Below are 10,700 nucleotides of genomic sequence, written 5' to 3'. Positions count from 1 at the left end.
TATACACAGGAGGAACACGCACACAAAATGAAACAGTTAGCAGGAAGCTAACTACAGCATTTGACAAGTTTCAACATGGCCAGAGCTGCTCAACTTCATGTCCAGTTGCTAATTCACACTGCAAGCACAACATTCTTAATTAACGCCAATGTCTGAAATACTCAGCACACCCCCACACCGAATCAAGCCCATTATTATTATTTTTTTTTTTTTTTGCCTTTCCTCTACTTGCACGTTCATCTGTCACATCTTATAAAAAAAAAAGGACAAAATTTACAACTGCGGCCTTTAAACGACAACAGTGAGGTGGGAGAAATTGAACAAAACCCGCGCATTACAACTACCTTTTTAAATTAGTCATTTGTACAATATAGCCACAGAGAAGACTGTCAATATTCACATTGGAGAAAAAAAAAAAGTATTTTCTATATTTAGTGGAAAATGAAAATATCCATCATAACCAACACCCTCTGCTGTATTCTTCACCAACCAAAAACACCCTCCAGTCCAGCTATGATAATTTGTTCAACAAAATCAACCTACAAACCAACGACAATCAAATCAGGTCTCAACCAAAAGACGTGACTCATTCCACTTTTTCAAATTATGCTGGACATCAAAGGCACTTCACTTCTTATCATCCATATCAACTAGGTATATATATATATATATATACACACTGGTTTGTTTAGTTTACAGTGAGAGCTTCAGAGACGAGGGAAATTTAAAACGCCCGGACTTTGCTCAACTGAGTAGCGATAAATTCGGAAAATAACCCACTCGAAACCATTATTTATGGGTAGAAACGCTTTTTAAACGAGTTTCACACTGGGTGTTCCAGGTTGGAGACGCACCAACAACAGGTAACACTTTCATATCAGTTGATGACAGCATGGCAAACGTGTTAGCTTATTTGTTGCAGCTGCTTGGATGTTTATTTGATAAAACTGCTCTAAAATGTTATCAAGTTAATTGTGTCCTATTATCTGTGCAAAATCACACATATTCAAAGAGCAAATATGGGTTGGGGCTGGACTTTAGTCCGAGCGCCCTCTGGTGGCCATTATTGGCCGATGAAAACATCACCGAGTTTAAATACAAATACATATATTTGATCACTTTTCAAGTCAGTTTAATGTACAATGGTTCATTTCAGGTCAGCTTTTGCCGAAAGTGACATGTATGCGACGCGCGCTCTGATTGGCTGATTACTGGTTACCATGACAGTTGTCCATGACAACGCGCATGATGTCACACAGCAGCTAAAAGGCACGATTAGAAAAACGAACTTGAACGTACTCCATAAATATCTAGGACAGCTTCGGAAAAACACACAGATTGAAAGCTTACCAGGTAAGGAGAGAATCATTTATTAGCAAGTTGAAAGAGAACGAGCCCAACACACTGTAAGTTTGCATATAACAGCCATATAATAAACGAATTATTAATCTCGCTTGCTCGGTTAATAATCCTTTCATATTTTACAAGAGTGGTAAGTAAGCACAATAAACACCTCATGACTTGTTTACTATTTAAAACTTAATTGGGATCAATTTGGTCTGTCTTTTGAGTTCAGATCCTCTGTTGGGGTGTAAACCAACAAAATGATCATGTTTTTATTCACATGGAAAGGTCTGTTAACGTCTTTTAACAAAGGAAGAAAAAAATCTTTTAACTTTTATTTATTTATTGTTTGTTGTCTCACCTACCAAGCAACCGTGTTAGTTTCACACACACACACACACACACACACATACATACATACATACATACATACATACATACATACATACATATATATATATATATATATATATATATATATATATATATATATATATATATATAATGAATTATGATAAGGGTTAGGGTTTAATTTTAACCATATATCTGCTTTCATAGGAGACCTTTGCGCACTTGTGGGAATTTAGCACAGTAGAACAATTCTAGTGTGGTCTGGTCCAATTTGGGAAATTTCACATTCATAAATTGAGAAACACATACGTATTTGGACAGTGACACAATAAAAATAAATAATAAATGAATAAAAATTTTGGTTCTGTATGCCACCACAGTGCAGTCAAAATTACACATTCAAAAATGGTTGAAATGCTAAATTTCAGCATTAATTCAGTTACTTTAATAAAAATATTTATAGACTGTTTAATTTTAACATCACTGGTGGCGCTTTACAGAGGCAAAATTTATTTTGTTTATTTATTTATTCATTAATATATAAAGTTTATTTTTTCATTAATTGTTTCTTCAATAGTAAGCCAATTAGTTACATAGTTTTGGCTGTAATGTACCTTGGCACAGCTTGTAAGTTTGTTCTTGCCTTCTGATTGCAGATGTCAGACTCAACCTCGGCAATAAGTTTTGTTGGAAGCTATTTCCAGCCTCCAGAGGTGAGACCACCAGTGCCAAGGAAGCCAGAGGTACATTATCCATCATGACTTTTGTTATCCATCCACTTTTGTTCCTGTTCACTTCTGTTCATTTTATATATATATATATATATATATATATATATATATATATATATATATATACTCGTATATAATTTTGGTTCTGTATGCCACCACAGAGCAGTCGGAATTACACATTCAAAAATGGTTGAAATGCTAAATTTCAGCATTAATTCAATTGCTTCAATCCAAATATTTATTGATTTTTTTTTTCTTCCATTTTAACATCACTGGTGGTGCTTTACAGAGGCAAAATTAAAAAAAATTATGTTACTGGTGTGCCTGACTATTAATAGTTGGGAGTTGATTTATTTATTCATTAATTCATTCTTCAATAGTAAGCCAATTAGTTACATAGTTAATATGTACCTTGGCACAGCTTGTAAGTTTGTTTTTGCGTTCTGATTGCAGATGTCAGACTCAGCTTCAGAGTTAAGTTTTGTTGGAAGCTATTTCCAGCCTCCAGAGGAGAGACCACCAGTGCCAAGGAAACCAGAGGTACATTATCCATCATGACTTTTGTTATCCATCCACTTTTGTTCTTGTTCACATATATATATATACGAGGTCTGTCAATAAAGTATAGGTCCTTTTTATTTTTTTCAAAAACTATATGGATTTCATTCATATGTTTTTACGTCAGACATGCTTGAAGCCTCGTGCGCATGCGTGAGTTTTTCCACGCCTGTCGGTGACGTCATTCGCCTGTGAGCACTCCTTGTGGGAGGAGTCGTCCAGCCCCTCGTTGGAATTCCTTTGTCTGAGAAGTTGCGCTTTGTTTGATCAAAATTTTTTCTAAACCTGTGAGACACATCGAAGTGGACACGGTTCGAAAAATTAAGCTGGTTTTCAGTGAAAATTGTAACGGCTGATGAGAGATTTTGAGGTGATTCTGTCGCTTTAAGGACTTCCCATGGTGCGAGACGTCGTGCAGCGCTCTCAGCCGCCGTCGTCAGCCTGTTTCAAGCTGAAAACCTCCACATTTTAGGCTCTATTGATCCTGGACGTCGTGAGAGAACAGAGAAGTTTCAGAAGAAGTCGGTTTCAGCATTTTATCCGGATATTCCACTGTTAAAGGAGATTTTTTTAATGAAAGACGTGCGGGCGGATTGCAGCGTCGGCTCGCAGCCGCCGCGACGCTCAGCCACAGGAAAAACACCTCTGTTGGAAGCCTTAAGTGTTATGTGTCGGACGCAGCTCGGAGAACCGACCAGCGTTTGAAGGACCCAGTATGAAATAAGCAGAGCACGGTTCAAAGGCTAACTGAATTTAATACATAACAGTGATAATATAACAAAAAGGTGCGGCCTGGCGTGGTGCGCTCCCAGCAGCGCTAACGGTCCGGAGCCAGAAGCTGTTTCGGACCCAAGGACCCCGCCGACACCCCCCAGGTGGCCGCAACAACCGAGTCTGTGAAAGAAGGAACCATTATGTGAGTCCACACTCTACACACAGAACACTTAAAGGTGTACAAACAGCAAACACTTCCTGGCTTGATTACTGATCAGCTTCCCAACCTGCAGGCATGGAACATCCCGTTCACAAAACTCCACTGCAGTGGAAGCTGATACATGACTAACAAACAGCTCAATACAATAACGTGTGAGGGACACCACATTTACTGACTGTATAACTGTTAGTCACAAAATCTAACGTACCTCAGGAAGTGTGCTGACGAGCGTGAGACCTCACCCCCTCCTCTTTCACAGACTGTGCATCAAACCTGGACGTTCTCAGCATCCGCTGTTGATGAGATGGCTCCCGAGACGACGATCTCACCCGTCTGGTCACAAGGTCGAGTCTCTGGCAAATACACACTGTGCACTCCAGTCTTAAATGCCAACATGTTCCAATCCATCCAGATGCACCACAGCTGTGAGTCCTGACGAGTCGCAGGTGATCAGGGTGAGGTCCTGACAGCCTCAGCAACACAGCCACTCAGTCCCAAACGCAAGCCACCTGGGAGGAAACCAAAAGACAAACAAACCGGCAGCCAGGCCCCCCCAGCCATATAACATTAAGGACAAGTTGGAACATGTCCTGCTGTTAAACAATTTCTCATATACTCACTCCACTGAAAGCCATCAAAAGCCGCCTGGATTTTACAAATGGTTATCAACACGGAGGTGTTTTTCTTGTGGCGCCACTGCGTCGGCTGCGTCCCGACGCGCGGACCCGTCCGCATGTCTTTCATTAAAAAAATCTCCTTTAACAGTGGAATATCCGGATAAAATGCTGAAACCGACTTCTTCTGAAACTTCTCTGTTCTCTCACGACGTCCTGGATCAATAGAGCCTGAAATGTGGAGGTTTTCAGCTTGAACAGGCTGACGACAGCGGCTGAGAGCGCTGAGCGACGTCTCGCACCGTGGGAAGTCCTTAAAGTGACAGAATCACCTCAAAATCTCTCATCAGCAGTTAAAATTTTCACTGAAAACCAGCTTAATTTTTCGAACCGTGTCCACTTCGATGTGTCTCACAGGTTTAGAAAAAATTTTGATCAAACAACGCGCCAGTCTCTCAGCAACTTCTCAGACAAAGGAATTCCGACGAGGGGCTGGACGACTCCTCCCACAAGGAGTGCTCACAGGCGAATGACGTCACCGACAGGCGTGGAAAAACTCACGCATGCGCACGAGGGTTCAAGCATGTCTGACTTAAAAACATATGAATGAAATCCATATAGTTTTTGAAAAAAATAAAAAGGACCTATACTTTATTGACAGCCCTCGTATAACTATATATATATATATATATAAGCACAAAGTTTGACATGTTGTAGCTTCACAAATATAAGGTGAACGTTTGCCCTGCTTCATTGTAAATCATATAAATAGCTGACAGATTGAGTAATTTAATACGATTAGCAACAGCAATATATGTAATCAAACCAAAATATTGCAGAAACCCGTGCCTGCGTATGCATGTTCTGTTTACATATGAGAACAAAAACCATTAAATTAATATAGGGTCCAAAAATGTGCAAAAGAAGAAACAAAAAGATTGTTACACACAAATAATTACCTCAGTGCAAAACATATGCCAGACTGTAGATATCATAAAATATGTGTATTGCTGTACCAATGTTTTCAGGTTGATTAACTAAGTTTGTTCTTGCCTTCTGATTGCAGATGTCAGACTCAACCTTGGTTAGTGTTACTGGAAGGTATTACCAGCCTCCAGACATTGTACCACCAGTGCTAAAGAAGCCGGAGGTTCCTGGACCTACACAAACCAGGACATACATGAATGTAGGCACAAGCAGCAGTCTCAGGTTTCAGAACAAACCAGATATCGACAGCCAAGGTATGTTTAGAGATCTCCTGTTTCTTGTTTCATACTTTATATGGCTGCAGGAACCGTCAAATTCTGTTACAGCACAAATCTGCTCTTTAAATATTGTTTGAGAGTGTAAAAAGTCAAAGTTGTGGTGTGTAAATGTTTTCAGCATGTTTGTATGTGCTTCTAACGATAGAGCTCCAGGTGAAGCTGCAGTCGGCAGAAGATCGATGTCACCTTCTTAAGAAGCATCTTGACAGCGTGAACAAGATGATTGAAAGTGTAAAGAAGGGGAGACACGTTGTGTTTGAAGAACAGGTACCCTAAATTCTGTCAAATAGTTCAAACTTAAGACCAGGATTTTTCAGATTGAAGCTGTGTTTGCATTATCACAGCAAAACATATTTTGCATTCATCGTCTTTATTACTGTATGGCAGCCAATGACCCCTTGGTACATTTCAGTAACAGGATAAACAGGATTTTCTAAATATTGCACAGTAATCTATTTCCTGCCTGTAGTTAATTAATTAGATGTGTTTTTTGCTATAGTGGTGATAATATTTTGTTTCCTGCAGGAAACGTCAAAACCTCAGCAGTCGGCACCACTGAAGGAGCTTCTGTGCAAAAAAATTCCTTTTGTTTTAGGAACAGTAAGTCCCCTCTCATGCTTCGTCACCTTGAACACATTATATCACTGATAGAATGGTTTCCCTTCATGGCTGACATTGTCTCCTTTCTGTCACAGTCAACAGGCCCCAGTTATTCAGTATATGCCAACCTACAAAGGGTGCTGCACATGATGAAGCATCACCATCCCCAGCTGTGCAACCAAAAGCGTGAGCAGCAAAGGGCCGGCTCTGGGGCCAAGAGAAGCATGAAAAAGAGCTTCTCACCCGACAGCAGGTCTGAGCTACCAGCTGAGTACCTGAGCATGATTTCAGACCTGCTCCTGCTTCTGCAGGATGAGCTTGGGATCATGAGCTTGTGAGTAAATAGTCACACAAATGCCTGTATTTAACCCCCCTCCCCCAACCAGATTGACCGTTTTTGTTTTTTAACTCACTACAACTAATTTCTTAATTGTTTTAAAAAATGATGAGCCTGATTTCGACAAACACATGCACACCCAGACCTACAGACAATTTAAAGTTTCCAATCCACTTAACCTGCACGTCTTTGGATGTGGGAGGAAACCGCAGCACCCGCACACAAACACGGGGAGAACATGCAAACATTACCCAGAAAGGCAACAGATGGGAATCAATCCCATGACCTTCTCACTGTAAGGCAGCAGTGCTCACCACTGCGCCACTGTGTTCCCCCAGTTCCCTCTAATTAAAGCTACATATATGTTAATTTTTGCCAAACATAAACAAAAATAGTGAAGAATCACTTTAATCTTTTGTTGTGTGTGTGTATGTGTGTGTGTGTCAGTGAGCAAATGGACTTGATGCAGAGATTAGATGCAGCCAAACAACCGGAGCACAGGCTGGACCTGCAGAGGTTGCTGGAAAATGTGGATGCATGGATCGAAGAGAAGGCCGCACAAATCATTCAAGTCCGCCAACACCAGCAGGCGGTATGTGAACTGATTTTGTAAATCTCAGAAACTGATACTAACATGTGAAGTATGTGGGAGGAGGCGGGACTAGGGGAAGAGATGCCAACAACAGAAAGCAGCAGTGAAGAGAAACTTTTTTTAACTGATGTTAAGATGACAGTATTCAAGCTTCTTTTATTGGTATGGATGGGATGGATAGAGGTAGGAGGCTGGAGTCTGATGATTGTGGTATTTTGTGCATCCACAGGTTCAGAGGTTGACCACGGACATTTGGCACACAGATGAGGCAGCAATGATCAGGCCTCCAACTCCAACACCCGTCATCGTCACCCCGCAGACGAAGAGACACCGACGTCTCAAAGGGACTCGGAAGACAAGAAACTATCTGAAAGAGAAAGACTGTCGTTGGGAGTGATGTTGAGCTTTAATTCAAAGGGTTTGACAAAATTGTAGCATTTAAAAAAAAAAAACAGCCATTTATTTACAGTTACTGGACAAAGTAACTGGACAAACTATGAATATTGTTGATAGGATTAAAGGATTCAAAAGGAGTTTATTGTCATATGCACATAGGAACACGTTCCCTGCACAATGAAATGTGTTTACTGCATTTTTACCCATCCTAATTGCCAGTTAGGAGCAGAGTCCTCCTGTACACAGGAATGTTTTTATTATTATTATTTATTCCTAACCTGGCATTTTTTAAACCATGTATTTAAAATATATACACATTTCTTGGAGTGTATATATATTTTCAAATGGAGCCAAAGTAATCGGTTTCTAATAAATTATTTTTCATATAATTAAGTGTATGTTTTTTTTTAAAGAAACTATGTGGGTGAAGTATTGATTGGAATTTTAAATTTTAGTGCAGATCTTTGAAATCTCCACATTCATCATCATTACAGCATTTTCCTGCATTTTTGTCATTTTATTATGAAATAAGCCCTAAATAATGTAAATATTTGTAGGGTTAGTTGAGTGGTATGTATTGTCTGGGCATAGGCTGGTGAGGGTATGCACTCTACTGAGTGTCTGTCTACTTTATTATGTTTTACTGGCACGAACAGCCTCTTCATTTTGTTGGGACGTCTTCTAAATTAGAACCACTAGGTGGCGGTGTTCAGCCTTTGTTTTATACACGTGCAGGCTTTTCCCTGAACTGTGCCATGAAGCTGCACACAGTAATAAGTCTGAACTTTATTGGCTCACATGTAGAATAAAGCCCATCTCAAGCAGCACTAGAGACAAAGCAAATGCTTTCTGAGCCGATTCACAGCACCTGGCTGGACAGCTGAGTAAATGTAGCTCTGACCCCACGACAAACGGATGTGGCTTCTGTCGCAGCGGGAGTGGGTGGAATTGCTTTTCCCCACAATATATTGCTGTTTTTTGTTTTTTTTTTTTAAGCAAATGATCTCAGATGAGACATTTTTAACATAGCTGAGATTTTCTGTTTGACATCTTTAAAGTACTAAATAAGTGCACAAGACACTTAACATTCCAGTGTTACTTCAGTCCTCAGTCCACATTTTTGCCTCATTACATTTCTTAAATAACCAACTGAACTGAAACAATCCTGCAAATAGTGATAGAAGCACTAAATTCTGCAAAAATACTCCTCAGACATTACTCTTTGAAAAAACAAACCGATTGCCCACTTGAATTTTCAATAGGCATCCAGGTAGGGGTCACAAGGGTCAAAATTAAAATATGCTCCAATCATATTGAAAACTATATTGCATTATTTGTCTGACCAGAAATATTCCAAAAAGGTAGAGTTTGGACTATCTATGACTGAATGTTCTGGAGTTATGAGGTACAAACAGCAAGAATGGTGACAAAGGTCAATTTCAGTTTGGACAGGGGTCAGAAGTTAAAGTTGCTCCAATTTTGGTAACAAGTGCAAATTATTGTTTGAGCTAACAGGATTAATAAAAGGAATAGTTTGTTGAATGCTTGGTCTGCAAAGGTCAAACAATGTCGATGTCCATTGGTTTCTATGACGTGACATATGTTACCCCGTAACATAACTAAACATGATTTTCCCTGATGGATAGGACATGCAAAGGATAAATGGTCAGTGACTGAGCAAATGGGTCTGCAAAATGTCCATAAGCAACTCTTCGAAATCTGAATGTTGAGCAATGAAATTGGGCATTGTGACAGATACAGGTCAGAACCAGTCAACCTCCTATTTCAGGCCATGTTGACATTTTCCCCCCCAAACATGTAAAATAAAACACAGACACACCTATTAAGTTGCTTGTGAAGCATTGTTGCTGGTTGCAAGACCCTGGAGGCCACTGTTACATCTGTGTTTCCACTATCTGAACTATTTTCAAATACAACCTAAACATGAATCTGGAAAAAAAGTTTATTTTGCCCTTTGGTAACGATGGACCACCACCCATACATAAAATTCATGTGTGTTGATTTCAGATTGTTGAGGTTCAAGGCTGTTATGCAAAAGAGATGACACAAAGGCAATTATGGGTACATACTCATAATTCCCTTCATGCCAGCCTCAAGTGACCCAGGACCTGTATTTGAGAAACTTATTTTGAGTGGCTCAAATGAAGATGTTTGTGTTTTGGATGTTGCATCATGGTCAAATCCCATAATTTGACAGATGGCATTCTAAATTCAGTACAGCTGGACCTCAATGCTGCGTTGTCAACTGTTTTGCATCATGAGAGGAAAAACAGCTTCAACGTAGTTGTTGCTTTCTGAATTTGGCTCGTTTCAGGTCCTTATGAAACCAACGTCTGGTTCTGGCATTCTCAGAGTGATTCACAGTTCACGGCCTGGTTAATGTCGAATGAAGTGAACCAGTGTTTCACCGAGAGAAAGTGAACCTATCTGCATTGTTTCCGTGCTTCCATATTAGATTACGGCACATAGCACGATGCAGCAATAAGGTTAACCGAGACAAGTCAGGACCTCTCCTTGCACACATACATCTCCGTACTCTTGATGGAAAACATTCTGGTGCCTTATGACTGAGTGCAGGCCTTGCTAAAACTACAATTGGTCTTGGGGATGCTGCACACTGCAAAAATTCAATGCAGTCAGCACAGTCAACTGAACGAAGTATCACTCCTGCATGAGCATGCAGGCAAGGACACTCGTGCACACAAACACTTCCTTTAGACTAATCAGTTTTTGCAACATAGGCAGGACTTTGCTGGCCTTGGAATCCAGCCATGTGTCCTGTTTGAGGCATAATAGTAAACGCTGTGTAAGGGGGGTGGGGGGTGACAGTGTGGAACACATCGGAGACAGCTCCTTCAATTTGACTAGTTGAGACATTAATTGCACACAATACTGTCATTGGCAAATGATCATCATGATAGTTTGCTGTGATAAACATCTCCGGCTTGCAATAATAT

This window comes from Thalassophryne amazonica, chromosome 11, assembly GCF_902500255.1.
Source record: "Thalassophryne amazonica chromosome 11, fThaAma1.1, whole genome shotgun sequence".
Taxonomy (NCBI): domain Eukaryota; kingdom Metazoa; phylum Chordata; class Actinopteri; order Batrachoidiformes; family Batrachoididae; genus Thalassophryne; species Thalassophryne amazonica.
This window is presented reverse-complemented; position numbering follows the sequence as displayed.